Source organism: Lissotriton helveticus, chromosome 6 (genome assembly GCF_964261635.1).
Source record: "Lissotriton helveticus chromosome 6, aLisHel1.1, whole genome shotgun sequence".
In the NCBI taxonomy this organism is placed as follows: Eukaryota; Metazoa; Chordata; class Amphibia; order Caudata; family Salamandridae; genus Lissotriton; species Lissotriton helveticus.
Genome location: NC_136067.1, coordinates 906,897,070 through 906,913,039, shown reverse-complemented (window position 1 = coordinate 906,913,039; position 15,970 = coordinate 906,897,070). Strand labels below are relative to the sequence as shown.

The window sequence follows — 15,970 nt, the reverse complement described above, 5'->3', positions numbered from 1 at the left end:
CATTCTCCTGTAGTCTTGACATTACACAGCCGGGCAAAAACTCGTAGGAGGATATACCCCATATATCCTAACTTTCTAAAAATTCCGGGCATCAGGAAGGCCCTAAAGACAGCGACCAAGTTCTACTTTGTCGAAAACGCAGCATCCGTACGCTCCCCGTCGACCCTATGGGAGGCGTACAAGACAGTCCTCCGTGGCCAGGCTATAGCCTCCATTGCGGGACACAAGAAAACACAGACACAGGAACTCTTGGAGCTGGAGCGGTCAGTGCAGGTCGCCAATGAGGCCCATGCAGTAGATCCCACAATAGACACAGCCCACACTTTACAGCTCTGCCAACAGAGACACAAGCAACATCTCAGACTACAGGCACTAAACAACATGTCAGCTACTGCCCATAAAATTTACGAGGTAGGAGACAAAGCCGGAAAGATGCTGGCATGGTTAGAAAAGAAGGGAGGGAGTCATAGAGGCATTCCACAGCTACACTCTAATATAGGCCATCTGCAGACACACCCAGAAGAGATTGTCAACACTCTAGCGGATCAATTCCAAAGGGTATATACCCCAGATCGGAAAATCTCCAAAAATGTAGCCTTAGACTCTCTGACCCACATAGAACTACAAACTCTCTCACAAGACGCGGTCCAAGACCTAGAGGCCGACCTCTCCGTTGATGAAATTCAGCTCGCGATCCAGGCCATACAATCAGGGAAAGCGGTAGACCCGAAAGGGATCCCGATAGAATGGTACAAACTGATGTCAGATACACTCAGCCGGCCTTTGTTGGCCATGTACACGGAGAGTCGGGAGAAGATGGAACTCCCACTAGATCAGTGAACGGCCACAATAGTGGCGATCCCGAAACCTGGTAAGCCATCATCAGCCTGCACATCATATCGTCCAATCTCTCTCCTTAATGCCGAAGTTAAAATCCTTGCGAAGTTATTGGCCACAAGATTGATGGCTCACCTCCTATTGCTGATACACCCCGATCAGTCTGGCCTCATGCCACACAGGAGTACGACACTCAATCTCAGGCGGGTGCATAGTGTGATAGCACGGGCCTCGTCCTTAACTGAACCAGCGGTGATCCTTTCCTTAGACGCCAAAATGGCGTTCGACATGGTGGAATTGGGTCACCTCTTTGCAGTCCTGACACGTATGGGTTTTGGCCCCAATTTCATTGCTTGGGTGCGGCTGTTATATACAAACCCAGTGGCACATGTGGCAGCCGTTCATTCCAACCGACGAGAGGGACGCGACAGGGTTGCCCCCTGTCACCCCTACTGTTTGCCATGGTCTTGGAACCTCTGGCGGCATTGCTTCGAACCCCTCCGTTGCTAAAGGGCATTGGTTGGAAAGAAGGATGGGAGGACCGAGTGTCCCTATATGCTGACGACATGTTGGTATACTTGACAGACCCGGACAGAAGTGTACCAGCCCTGCTAACACTGTGCGATGACTACGGGACGACATCGGGGTACACTCTTAATTGGTCAAAGTCGGTCCTCTATGTCCTAAACGGACCCCCACCCCAACTCGGCGTGGACTGTCAGCTGCAGATGACTACATCCTCATTTAAATATCTGGGTGTTCACGTAACAAACAACCAGTCGGGCTTTTTTACTAAAAACCTTGTCCCCCCCCTGTCCCGACTCCGTACGGACATCAAACATTGGGCCTTGTTGCCGTTGACACTCCTCGGGTGAGCAGCGCTTTATAAAATGATGGCTCTCCCGAGATTCCTTTATGCCTTAGAAAATTCACCCTATCCGGTCCCGCCGAGATATTTTCGACAGGTCACAACGCTGGTGTCCAACCTATTATGGAACAACAATCCAGCGCGTATTGCCCATGTCAAACTGAATAAAAGTTGGTTCGAGGGAGGGATTGTGTTGCCAAACCTGCAATTATACTACTGGGCTGCCCAACTTAAAATTATCAACTACTGGATACACGCGCCCCGAGATGACCCCGCGTATAGAGCAGACAGGACACAACTAGGCACGGACAGTATGCTTTCAGTACTCTACAATAGGGGTCAGGCGGCGCGACTGCTAGGTCCCTCGAAACACACGGCACTGTTGTGGCACACAGCACAGGCCAAACTGGGGTGGAAGGGTGTGATCACCAAGCTTACCCCGCTATGGGACACTAAGGCACTAGGACAACTGAGAAGTTGTAAGGGATTCATGCAGTGGGACACCATAGGCATATCTACGGTGGGAGACCCGTGGGACAAGGGAACTGTACTGCCGTTCTCAAGCCTTCGGCTCCAATACGAATTAGGACACAACGAAACCTATAGATATGTACAGATACGACATGCACTGCTGCAAGCGATACCCCCCGACACTGAAGTCCCAGACTCCTCACCGCTGGAGGATAGGCTACTCACGGACTACATGCAGTGTAGTGCCACTTCTCTTACCTACAAAAAATTGTTGAACAATCAGCCAGATCCTAAACTGAAACTGCGCGAAAAATGGGTGGAAGACATAGGAGACATGGATGAGACTGCTTGGAACGAGGCGCTGGCGTCGCAGCGGGAGGTGGGCATTTCAGCAAAGCTTAGACTGGTGCAATTGAAAATTCTACACCGTATATACTACACAAGAACCACACTTCATAAATTACAGAGAGCTCCGCATCCCTACTGTCTTCGAGGCTGTGGGGAGGAGGGTACGTTATTCCACACCCTCTGGGACTGCCCCCTGATCGCCCCCTTCTGGCGACAGGTGATGCGCACAATGTCACAAACATTGCAAGTATCACTGACCCCTGAACCGCGTAAATGTCTACTGAACATTTGGAATTCAAATGACCTAACTAGATATGGTCAGCTTTGGGGTACATTGGCAATGATGGTGGCGAAACGGGATATAGTACAAAAATGGGGCGCACCTGACCTACCTACGTTGGCGCAATGGGGAAGGAACATGGACATGATAATGTTTACAGAACGGGCAGTATATGTCAATAGAGCTTGCCCGCGTAAATGGAATAAGATTTGGTCGCCCTGGAATAAATATAGGGGAGACCTGTGCGATTCATTACCGGAGGATGACGATGCCAGCTCTGAAGAAGATTGAAAAGGGGACGGAGACTGAACGTGCTGCCCTACTGCCTAACTTTTAACTTACGGGGAAACTCCACACTAATGTCAATAATTGTGAGTTGTGGTCTCGGATTATGATGTGATTATATATTTTGTGGAATCATTGTCGTGCAATATGTTAACGTATATGTTGGTTTACGGGTTTAAAGAATGTATGGAAAACACAACAAAAATGAAAACTCATGGGCCTTGAGATTCTCCGACACGAGGTCTGCTTGAACTATGTACACTCTAATTGCGCACTCCGCCGGACCCCCGGGTTGTCGGCTAAATGGCTGTGTTAATTCAGGCGACACTGCTCATATGACGAAAAGAACGCGACCGGCCCGTGGGGTTGTAGGCCATCAGCTGTGATAAGTTTGAAGTGTACAATAAAGGCCTTTTAAAAAAATAAAAATATCTGCTTCAGGAATGCATAGCAACATGTTAACAACCAGAAGAATATTGTAGCGCGAAGTATGCATAGGTAAGTATAAATGTATTATTGTTATCTCCATATCTACATAGCTTAAAGATATGTACACTATCAGGGTACATATATGTGGAGTTTATAATAGTATATCCATGCATACCAATATATATATACATCCACAAAATTCTGGTTGATGATATTTTTGCTACAATATTCTTGTAGTACGATATTTAGCAGTTGATGTTCTGATACCAACCGAATGAGCACTTTCACATTGCCCTGTCTCTGGCACTGCTGCCTGGCTTGTCATACTCACGCAATAGAGAAGCCTTCACGTTTTTGAAGCACTTTGGAGCCCTAAGAAAGGCCGAGGTACTTGCGATGGGGTTGCTAACTAATCTGGTGCAAGGTTTGGTGCGTGGTGCAAACAGAGGGGCCGATTCCGATTCGGGAAAAAAATCGTCCGTCCGATTCGTATCCGGAGCCCTCTCCGTACGAATCATACAGGTCCATCCGAATCGCGTAGTACGATCCGTATCTCGTCAATCCGTCCGAATCGTCGCGAACCGTACAAATTGCAAGGCTGAAACCGTACGACACGGACCCTCACAGTGAACCGTACGATTCGGAAACATGAAGTACGACCCGACGAGTACGATCCGGACCGGGGTATGAGGACGCGATTCGTACGGTCCACGTCAGGTAAGGGCGATTCGTACGGACAACCACACAATCACATACACACCGTATGGTGCGTACACCCCATGATCACAGGGGTACGGTGCGTACCCCTGCGATCATGGGGTGTACGCACTGTACCCCATGATCACAGGGTGTACGCACCGTACACCCTGCGATCATGGGGTACAGTGCGTACACCCCATGATTGCAGAGGTACGAACCGTACCCCTGCAGACATGGGGTGTACGCACTGTACCCGGGGGACCGTTCCGTACCTGTTTCGAGGCATACTCTGCTTCTCCGGACGTTTTGGGCTCCTGTAAAAAAAGCGTTGTACGGTGCGTATCCTACACGAATCGTACTTGCTGGGTCGGGAAAACCTGCTTCGAACCGTTCAGATATCGCGTACAGCGGGTTCCGAGGGAGAATCGTACGGAGATTAGAGTCGTACGGTCTTTGTACGAATCGTACGGAGTCCTGCTCCTGGTACGAATCGTACTTCATCGTACGTACGGGGGAGGCTGCAGGGTACGATTCATACGGGAAAAACGCTCAGTACGGCTATTCGGAGTGGTTTTTCCCGAATCGGAATCGGCCCCAGAATGTCGGAAATGATGAGCAAGCGGGGGCCTAGAACTTTAAAAAAAGAGAGAGGAGCCAGGATTACAGGAGTTCCCACTGTCAGCAACACATTTATGAAAATCAAGGAAATGGTCCCAGAATTTGTGGTTCCTGATCTCACTGGATTGAAACTGAAACCCCATGTTTAATACAAGGCTTCCCGTGGTACAGAGGAGCCTCTAACTACCAACTAACTTTTTATGGAGACCGTCACTTCACAGATTGAAAAGGATGGAAAAGATAGAACATTTGATATGAAAAACTTGGAGAAGTATGGCTTTGAACCCATGCAAGAAGACACACTCTTTCAGCTCTATCCAAAGAATTATGCACAGTAAAGATATTTCCAAAACATCATCTTTCATATATGTGAATGTCTTTAAATTAATTTGAAATATTGATTGCATATGAGAATTAAGGATGGTGCGCCCTAGTTTCTTGTTGCCATTTAAAAAAACAAATTGCAATTTAACTTTATGTAACAATAAGATAAACCAAATACATATACAATATTTCCAAGACTTCTTCCAATTAATTAATATTAAGATCTCGGTAGGCTCCATCTGGAATTTGCACTGCTCTCCCAGTGTTAGTTGAAGAGATGAGACAACCATCTAAAAACAGCACTTCTAGCCCATGAATGGTAATGCTGTTTTTAAAACTTCCAAAATAAAAGATGCATTCTCACCCTTATCATCTGTTGTCCTCAAATATTTAATGACTGTTTTGATGTTCACCTAGTAAATGATCATTTCGGCACCAGTCTTGAATACAGCTATGTTGTATTACACCATCTGAGACATTATAAAACTGAATTTTCATTTCCACATGAGAGTCTGGTGATCTTGACCACAATATTACATGGTCTGCTTTTGATTGGTTTCTACCATCACATGTGGAGGCCTGTTACCTCTATCACAAAAATATGTTATGAGTTGGCATGCTTTATGAGCATAACCTTTGCCATGGTAATTGTGATCTTCAGAATGTGTGCATACCTCACCATTGCACCTGTCCTTCGGGTTACCTTACCCCATTTTCCATACTTCCGCTTCTGTTGTTCTTTGTTTCCAGAGCTGTCTGGATGGAATACACAAGCTTTACTTCTAGAGCAGCCCCTTGCAAGATTTACCTGTTTATCTGCACATAGATATTGACTATTGCTTTGCATTTTGTGGAGAGGACTTTCCCAGACTCCGGTCTAAGGAGAAAACCTGCCTCACAGACATATTGGCTGGAGCCCTTGAATCAGGACAAGGCCCGTATTCTAATTGGCAGTGGGACTTGCCCAGCTGCTTCATCTTTGACATAGCTGGAACATTCCCCCAGCTTGCTGCATAATTTGGACCTTGGTCTGAGAAGACCAAGATGCCTTTGGCACATCCAGAATGTGGAGCTAAATGGTGCCAATTTCTTTTAGGCTTTTAGTAGGTTTAAAGATCCAGTTGAAGCTCTTCTGGGCTGCCCTGATGCCTTTCCTAGGTGGAAGTCATGTGAAATGCAAGGAGTTCCAAAACATTCACACAACTCTTTGAAGCTTTCTCGACCTTGCACTAGAGACAGAACAGGACGGGATACCCCAATAACCTGTTACAAGTTGAGGTGAGCTGAATGACACATCTGTCTGGTGAGCATATAGCCTCTTTGCTCCAGGCTTTTCTTATTTTCTTTGTTCTTCAATGACACTTCATGTTGAAGTAGTCCAGCATGTGCTGGTATTGCCAGCTAAGCAGATTGTAAAAGGCCTATATGGCCATTGAAAAGCCTTTCTGCCTTGCAATTGGCATTCATTTCTGTGGGTCAGAGAGTAGTCTGACATCGGACCTTTGAGGCTGGGTCTCACCTAAGTCTGAAGCCACTGACCTGGAGTCTCCATAGTGGGTGCAACTTATTTTGGAAGATCCGCAACACTAGCAATAAATCAAGGAGATAGTCTTATTTCCTGAAGCCTGTAAACTGACTATATGAACTTCAAGACAGTGTGTCTTTCCTTTGTAGGTTGACGGGTAAACTATCAACTCTTTCCATATTTGTTGCTTTGTTCTTTACTGTATTGGGCACATAGGAACACTAGGGTGGCGAACAGTAGTCGTTACGAACTAGAAACAAATTAACTCCATTTTCGCAGAAGGATTCCAAATCCACTACTGTGCAGTGTACTTATCAGCTATTCAATGTGATTATTGTATTGTTTTTGAATAATGATCAACACTTAGATTTTGTGCCAATTTTCATTATCATGTAGTGATTGTGAACATTATTTGGCCATAGCCAGGATTCCTGGTTCTACTACTATAATGATATATTCATATAATAATTTCATTGTGTATTGTGTAGTGTCTTGTGTATGTTCCATGATTTAACGTACCCATTATTAATGTAAAACTATTTACATGTCCTTTAGTTGTTAAATAAAGTGTTGTGCAATTTCAAGTTTGCTAGAACAATTACATGTTTTTTGAAATAAGTGTGTTGTACTGTCCATGGAATTGCTCTTCTACACCAGTGGTTCTTGGCCTGTGGTCAGGTGACCCATGAAGAACCTCCAAGCCTACTCAAGGGGTCCGTGACTGCCTAGAAAATTAAATGCTATTAACAGATTGATAAAGCAAATAGATGCAAAAAAATACAATATAACATTTTAAAGCATTCTGTAAATGTGAAGAAATTTTAAATTGGAGGCTAAAACCTAAATTATAGCCTCAAGTTGGTTCGTGGGAGGACTGCAAGTGCTACAAACAGACTATAGTATAGACAATGGGTGGCCTAAATTGAATTTAGAAACGCTCCAAATGTTCTATTATCATTCAAATTGTGTTTTTTTAATATTTGTTTGCAAATTAAATAAAATGTTCCCTCATTTGTGTATTTGTTTGAATGCCATTCTGTATTTGTTGAATGCCTGTGTCTGTATTTGTTGTGTATTTTTTTGTTGTTCAAATCGTCAAAATCATCTAAATTGCTTAGGCAGGGGTCTCCAGCTTCCAGTAATGACTCAGAGTGGGTCCTTGGATTCCAATAATGATTCTGTATGGGTCCCTGAGTTCCAATTATGATTAAGTCGGGATCCACAGAAGTCAAAAGGTTAAGAACTACTGTTCTATACCACCTTCCTTGAGTTAGGCCTTGACTGCTCACCCTTGTGTCTATGTAGTCATAGAAGCTTAGTGAGCCCAACTTTCCAACACACCAAGTTCCCAGTATGCTTGGTAATATTGACCCCTAACAAAAGCCTAACAACAGGCACACTGAGAGGTGGCAGTAAACCCATGTGAATCAAAGGCAATGTTGTCAGGACATATACCTTTCTTGTCATGTCTACATATGAATAATGCACAACAGGACATACCCAAGCTTTTAAGTCCATTATTTCTGCATAAGCCATGCCACAGGGACCACTTGGGTGGAATTTTGGCATTGTAGGCAACATAGCCTCAGAGAGGGATCTTATGTGGTGAAGTGTGTTGTGAGTGATGTTTCCATAGTTGGGTTTCTGTCACTTTTTTCTTCATCTGTATCCACTCACCGATGTAGGAGGCACAAGCTTTGTCTATTCTACTGCTTCGCACCACTAATAAAAGAAACTGAAAGACAGAACTTTGGTTGTGTCTCCAAGCATAACTCTACATTAATTACTTTGCTATTGTATAATGTATTAAAATATTATTTTTTATACTTGAATATGCTTAAAAAAATGAATTATTTCCAATTTTGTTATTTCATCATGTCTCCAATTCTACTGTGTGAGAGACATATAAAGTCTATATGCTGGAAAGGACTATAGAACACAATACTCAGTGTCTGAAGCCATTTGGTACATGCTAGTATTGTATCAAGAAACTAATATCTACACCCTCACCTATCTAGCAAGGAAGATTATGTATATGAAAAATAGTCAGCTTTAGAATCCTGTTATATGCTTTGCCAGCCAAGAAGAGGTCACCACCAAATGTTTTGCCTTTTATCGTTCACTTTTTTCTGAATTTGTTTTTGTTGGCCTTAGGACTCTGTGCACTTTACCACTGCTAACCAGTGCTAAAGTGCTTGTGCTCCCCTACAACACAGTTATGTTGCCTTATACCCAAGTGGCATGTTTAATTTACCCATAAGGCCATTGTAGAGTGGTATAGCATACACCCATTGCCTGTACATTAAATGCTCCCAGTGGGCCTGCAGCACTTATTGTGCCACCCACTCAAGTAGCAACATGATCCAGGTCTCCCACTGCAGCCTGAATGCAGTTTTAAACTGCCATGTACTTGGCACTAAAGCCCTCTTGCCAAGCCTTAAAGTCCCCTTTTATTACATATATGTTATCTCCTAAGGTAGGACCTAGGTAGTCCATATGTCAGGGTTCTGTATAATTCAAAGGTTGGACATGTACTTGTCCTCCTAAATTAGTTTTTCACTACTGTGAGGCCTAACCCTCCCATAGGATAACATTGGGTTTCCTTATTACATTTAATAAGCTGTAATTTCCATTTGGCAGAAGTTAGCTATTTCATGCTCTGTGTCCTGGGATTTGTAATGAACACGCTATTTAATGGTAAAGTCAGGTTTTTTAATTGCAATTTAGAAAATGCCACTTTTGGAAACATTGTTGTTTTTGCATTTGCCGCCCTAGGTGCACCGAGTATGCCCAGACGTGGGTCCCGGGCTCACTATACCACTGGAACCAAGCTATACCTGGCTGAAGAACCCTGACTAGGGCACAACCACTTCTAGGTTGCTTGTGTTCCGGTTCAGGGATGATCCGGTCTGGCAATTCGGGCTGGACTGTTCCCATGTGCAACAGGGTCAACACTGATTTGCTTATGGCTGGGTCCAAACTGAGGTGGCGTGGTGAGCGAAAAATTATGGATTGGGATGCGGCCAGAGCAATTGTCAGTGAGTGAGATTAAGTCAAGCATTCCATCCATAACCTTGTTGTTTTCGCACGTGGGTCTCGGGCTCACTGTGCCACTGGAATGAAGCCATACCTGGCTAAAGAGCCCTACCTAGGGCAAAACTGGTCCTAGGATACTTGTGTTCCCAGTACAGGGCAGATCCGGCTTGGCAGTTCAGGCTGGACTGTTTCCATGAGGAGTAGGGTAAAAACAGATTTGCATATGACTGGGTACAAACTGAGGTGGAATGGTAGGAAAAAACAATGAATTGGGATGCAGCCTGAGTGACTGCCAGTTGCTGAGATTAATTCAAGCATTCCACCCATCACTTTGTTGTTTTTAGTTTTAGAAAGTTGGCATTTCTCTACCCTTAGCCCTTTGGTGCCTGTAGCATGTCTTTGGTCACATAACTGTGTGTACTTCTGTGCTGCTGGACTGCTGCCTTGCTTTATTCTTGCATGAGAGAGGAGAACTGGACCTGCAACTTGAACTTGAACCCGAAAAGGCTACCCAACATCCTGCATCAGCATCTGGACCCAGCTGAAGTGAGTTCCTAACCCTGAAGTGGTGCCCCTCAGGTCCTGGATCATTTGTGTGGCCCTTTGTGTGGCCTCAGAGAGCTCTATTATAGTTGCTGGGCTCTTCTCGAAGACCTTGTCACCATTCAACGTGAAGCTCCGACAGCTGCCTCATCATGCTACAGCAGTGACCATTTACCGGGGCCACCAAACCAAAGCAAAGCTCCAGCAATGCCCTACCATGACGCCTAACCTGCTCTTTGCGCTACTCCAGTACCCTCCTGCGACGCTCTCCACCCCCCCCCCCCCATCTCCCTCGCGAACAGAACTCTTGGCATTGATTTGAGAAGGTAAACTTTCAGCAGAAATAATCTGGTGACTGTAGCTGCCCTGCGCTCCATCGTGTTCAGCCTGAACCTTTTACTTTGACCGGTGTACTTTTTGGCGTTATTTTCAATAAAATCTTTAAAAATTCATAACTCCGGTTCTGCTGATTGGATTTTTGTTGGTTTGGTGTTGAATAATTCATTACAATTTACTCTATTTTGCACAATTAGTGTGGGATTTTTCTTGTGTTGTGTTTTTACTTTACAACTGTTTGTAAGCTGAATAAATACTTTAATTTTGCGACTTTTTGTGGTTTACTCTGTAAGGGACTGTGGCTGTTGCTTGACCAGGCTGACACCCCAATCAACCAACAGTCCATTTCTCCCAAGGTCGCATTGAGGTATTAGGAAATTAACTTAAGGAGAAAACCTTTTCAGACCTCAGAACTCTGTGTAACTGTTTCACAGCCATATGGCCAACATACAGACCTTTAAGAATTCTTTTTTTTTTTTATGTCCACCCCAAACCTCTCCCTCCTCCTACTAATGTTCAGGGAGACCACCTCTTTCCCTTCAACTCCATGTATAGATGCATTGGTATGTATATAGCAAAAAGCTAGCTAGGAAGCAACAACGTGCAGTACATTAATTTGTGGAATGGGAGATGATCTACAAAATTGTGTACATCAAATTGGAATTACACAAATACAATTCACACATTGCATTTCACAGTTTAGACACAGGGAGATTAAGTGATTTGCCCAGAGTCACATAATGTTAAGTCATTTGTCAAAATTGGGATTGGACCCTAATAAGTTGGCAAATCTAGCCACCAGGCCACTTCTCTGTCCTGTGGATCTCTTCAGCTTCTAACTAAACCTTTATTGTTCCGCCGACCTCTCACTGGCCGCCGTCCCACACATCCACAGAGCCACTTCCCGGGGCAGGTCCTTCTCCCACCGCGCTGCCAAGACATGGAACTGCCTCCCCCTCCTCCTACATCAGACAGAAGACCCACAGACCTTCAGGAGACTACTCAAGACCTGGCTCTTCGAACACTAGCTGCAGCCACCCTCCCCCCCAGCGCCTTGAGACCCTCGCGGGTGTGTAGTGCGCTTTATATATTCTCTGATTGATTGATTGATTGATGAATACCCGAGATGGTGCCTGGCTATTTAATGCACCTGGTTAAATTAAATAATTAAGGCCAAATAACACATTACAAATTGTACCCTTTCAATGGGGACTAGCACAAGGAAAAGAATGATTGCAACCCCCCCTAAACGGGTATGGCAAGGATTACAAGATAACAACAGGTGGTTGCTAGTGGGGTCAATATTTATTTTTTCTCATAAGACATTTGCCAAGATCAAGAGTAAGGAAAAAAACACAATGTGGAAAGACTAAAGAAGAGAAAGGAAGAACAACTTCACAAAGGAAGAAACCAAGAACCTGAACGAGTGAAATAACGAGGCAAGGAGTGTTGGGTAGTGAAATAAAGAGATGGATTCAAGACTATATAGCCAAGGTATTCAGAGCGTGGACATTTAACAACACTAGCCTCTCACTTCTGGCAAGAGCTTTTGTCACTGGGACTCATTCTTTTACAAATGAATCACTGATTATGCCATGGGCTTGATGTTCACAGCAACTCCCCCAGAAAACTCAGACGTTCGTTGTTGTCTGACTATTGACAAGGAATGCTACAGGTTAGTTGTCCACATGAATCAATACCCTTCTGTTTGTGAGATCCTCCCCTGTAGAGACACTGCCACCATTGCCGGAACATGCTTAAGGGCTGCAATGTTGTGCACTCTGTCCAATCATTTCAGTGGTCAAATCTCCACATATTGCTTGCCTTTCTAGAATCAATTGACGCCAAGTGTGCCAGACACATCCAAAACTATTTACACCTGCAATATATTTGATCCTCTGCCATTCACAGAGACCCTCCCTTCATTCTTTTTTTTTAGTTTGAAGGAAAGATTTTATTTAGAAATAGAAAAGCACAACTTGAAAAATAAAATACAAGAGAAAAGTCATCTGTGCAAAAATATTCACACACTAGATAAGCAATATAAGAAGGATTTAAATGTGATAAAGAAAATCAAAAACAACAATCGTAGCAATCTATGATAAACATAACCATTGTATACTGATTATTCTAAAGCAGAGAGTAGGAAAAATAAAAAATTATTAATCATTACAATAAATAGAAAACAAAAAGTATTCATCTGGGTTAAGGTACTTATTCAATTCAGGGATTATGAAAACCTTTTTTATTTGCAGACCTATCTAAAAAATTAGTTATGGGTAACCATAGAGAATCTCGCTTGGTAACAAGAGAAAGTGGAGAAACAAAAGCCCTGTACAATCTGTGATTATAACAGATACCATACCACCAGGCTTGGTAAGACACATTAGTGCAATCCTTCCAAGCCCTAGTATCTGTTGAAAAACAACTGAGAGAAGTAAATCTATTATGTGGAAATTACTAGAGTGAGAAAGACAATCTTCAGAAACACTACCTAGAAAGATATTAGCAAAAGTAAAGGGGATTTGTGTGCGAAAAATGTAATCGATCTGCAGTCAAACTTGTATCCAAACTTTATAAATATGAGGACATTCAAATAGCATATGGTTGAGATCTGCTGAGTTTGCATTAGATGATCAACAAGAAGTAGAAAGAGTAGGGTTCATTTTATGTAAGGAATATACATAGGCCTATTGTAAATGAAAAATAACGTTTGAATAGTATTAGCTGCACTAGAAGATTTCCTTGTTTTAGTACAAATCTTATTCCAAACAGGAATAAAAAAGGAAGTTTGGAAATCAGACTCCCAAGAAAGCTCCGCTCCACCTCTATTTTATTTTGAGTGTCTGAAATGTTAAATGTTTATATATGTGAAAAGCAGAAGAAGTAGCTAAAACCGAAAGTAAAATAGAATGAGAAGAAGTAGGAAGAGGAATATGTAAAAGTTGATTAAAAGTTGATTGAATCAACTAAGTTAAATATATATACTTGGATTCATAAGAGCAGGGTAAGGAAAAACATGTTTGAGCAATTACAAAAGCTTTAGAGAGATCATCATGAAAGAGTTGATAAGTCCAACAAAGTCCTTTAGCATGCGGTTCCTTCTAAAATATTGTTTTGTTATTCATTTTAAGATATTTGTCCTACCAAATTGAGGACTGCATAAATTGATTCTTAGCATTTCGATAAAGAATAAAAATGGGTTGGAGAATTTTACATGTATTAGTAAAAATAAGAAGGGATAACGACAAAGGTCTATGTGATAGAGATACAAATTCTTTATAAGAAAATGGTTGAATAAAGGATTTTTCAAACTTAGTCCATAAGGGTCAGTTGAATGCATCTCCCTCTTGTAATAACGAAGAAGGTTGTTTGAGGGAAAATGCTGTAAGGGAGGAATTAAAGTCCGGAAAGTTAACTCCCCACCCAAAGGTTTAGGTCTTTTGAGTTTATGATGAGACATACAAGATTTTTTTTTATTCCTTAAGAATTTAGATAAAATAGATTAAATGATCTGATATTGAGAGTTAGGAATATTTAAAGGAATATTAGATAGATAAAAAGTATTATAGGGACTAGCATCATCTGTGTATCTAGGCAGCCCCACCAAAATAAAAATAAAGGATTCCATCTGGATGTAAGAGATTTCAGTGTCGCTTGTAAGTCTTTACACTTAAGTAACACAGTTTCTTTGATAGAATATTTAAACCATAGGCCAAGATATTTGATTTTATCCAAATTCCAACTAAAATTAGAAAATGAAAAATCTACATGAAAACATAATTTATTTAACGGAAGAATTTCACATTTGTCACTATTTGATTTATACCCTGACACAGAGGCAAACAAATTAACCTCTAATTGAAAGGCAGGCAACAAAGTTTGTGGATGTGAGATAAAAAGTTAAATGCCATCAGCATAAACTGACATCTTTTAAATGATTATCACCATATTGAAAGCCAGTGATCTGGGTGGGTTAGACACATTTTTATCAAAAAGGGTTCGAGGGCAAGAAGAAACAGAAGAGGAGAAACTCTGTGATATCAAGAAAACGATGAAAAGAGGAGACTGTTAACTAAAATAAAGGATGTAGGAGAGGAACACAACAAATAGACATAATTAATAAAAGTAGAACTAAAACCAAACCAGGACAGAGACGAGAAGAGAAGATAAAAGGCCAGCTAACATGATCAAGCACCTTTTCAGCGTCTAAAGAGATAGATGCTAAAGAGAGTTTATAAGATTTGGATTTGCTGAGGACATTAAGCCCTTGCGGGGGCGTCTTCCAACTGCCGTCGTGAGCACTACTCGGTAGTGCTGTGCACATCCGTTGGCCAAAGCGGCCATGCCCTCTCAATTAAACTCCCGCACCGCAGTGGAATTCCCGCTGCAGTTAAGGAGTTAAAGAACAGTCGAGTATTATCTGAAATATGTCCACCTTTAATAAAACCACATTGTTCCTGCCCACTCAAATAAGGTAAGAAGGATTCTAAACGAAGAGCTAAATACATTTTTCACAAATATTTTATAGTCAACAGTAATTAAAGAGATGGGTCTATAGTTTTTTCAAAATGTATGATCCTTATTATCCTTGAGAAGAAGACATATTAAAGCATCCTGAAAAGAACCACTAGATTTTTGGGAAGATATGCAAAAGAGAAATAGTTGATGCAGTTTGGGGATAAGAAGTTTAAAGAAATGAGAATAAAATTCAATAGTAAAGCCATCAGGACCTTGTGCTTTACCATGTTTAATAGTACGTACAGCATTAGAAATATCCTGAGGTCGAATATCATCCTCCAAGACTGAAAAATATATATTAAGATGAGAAGGTGGAGTAATGGATGATAAATATTGGTGGATGTCAACTTGAAGGGTGGGGGACGGGGGCATGGCCAAGTCAGCCAAGATGGTGGACGTGTTCGCGGACAGCTTCGCAACCTGGCCGGCTCATTGTCGGTAATCCTTTTTGGTGGGAGCCCTAAGCAGTGCCTGGTGGTCCCACGATGAGTGGAACCGGAGTAAGCGGCGGACACTCGCAGTGGAGAGCTGGACCCTGGAGGAACCGATCCAGTGCGGGCTCTGATAGACGGTGGAGATCTTTGCAGGTGAGGAGGGCCACTGGACGCCTGACCGGTGGCCACCATAATGTCGACATAACGTTGCCCTACAGGGCGTGCTACCTGGGGAAGGACAGACCATGGACGAAAGGCAACCAACAGCGCTAGCAACCACAAACAGCAGCCCAGCTACTTTACAACCAGCCTGCTGGTGTGGGAACCGCAACCTCAGCAGCAGGAACAAGTGCCAGCTGAGGGAGAAGACCCACCAGCCATGGCAACACCAGTGAGTGCCGCCGATCGCAGGGGAG

General features: G+C 42.9%; 1 protein-coding gene and 1 pseudogene across 1 annotated transcript in view; one reads left to right on the top strand and one right to left on the bottom strand.

Moving 5' to 3' along the window:
* Positions 1–15,970, bottom strand: part of CCR6 (C-C motif chemokine receptor 6) — a 145,726-nt gene that overhangs the window by 106,935 nt on the left and 22,821 nt on the right. The window lies entirely within an intron of this gene.
* LOC144761590 (large ribosomal subunit protein mL41-like) lies at positions 3,915–5,173 on the top strand (annotated as a pseudogene).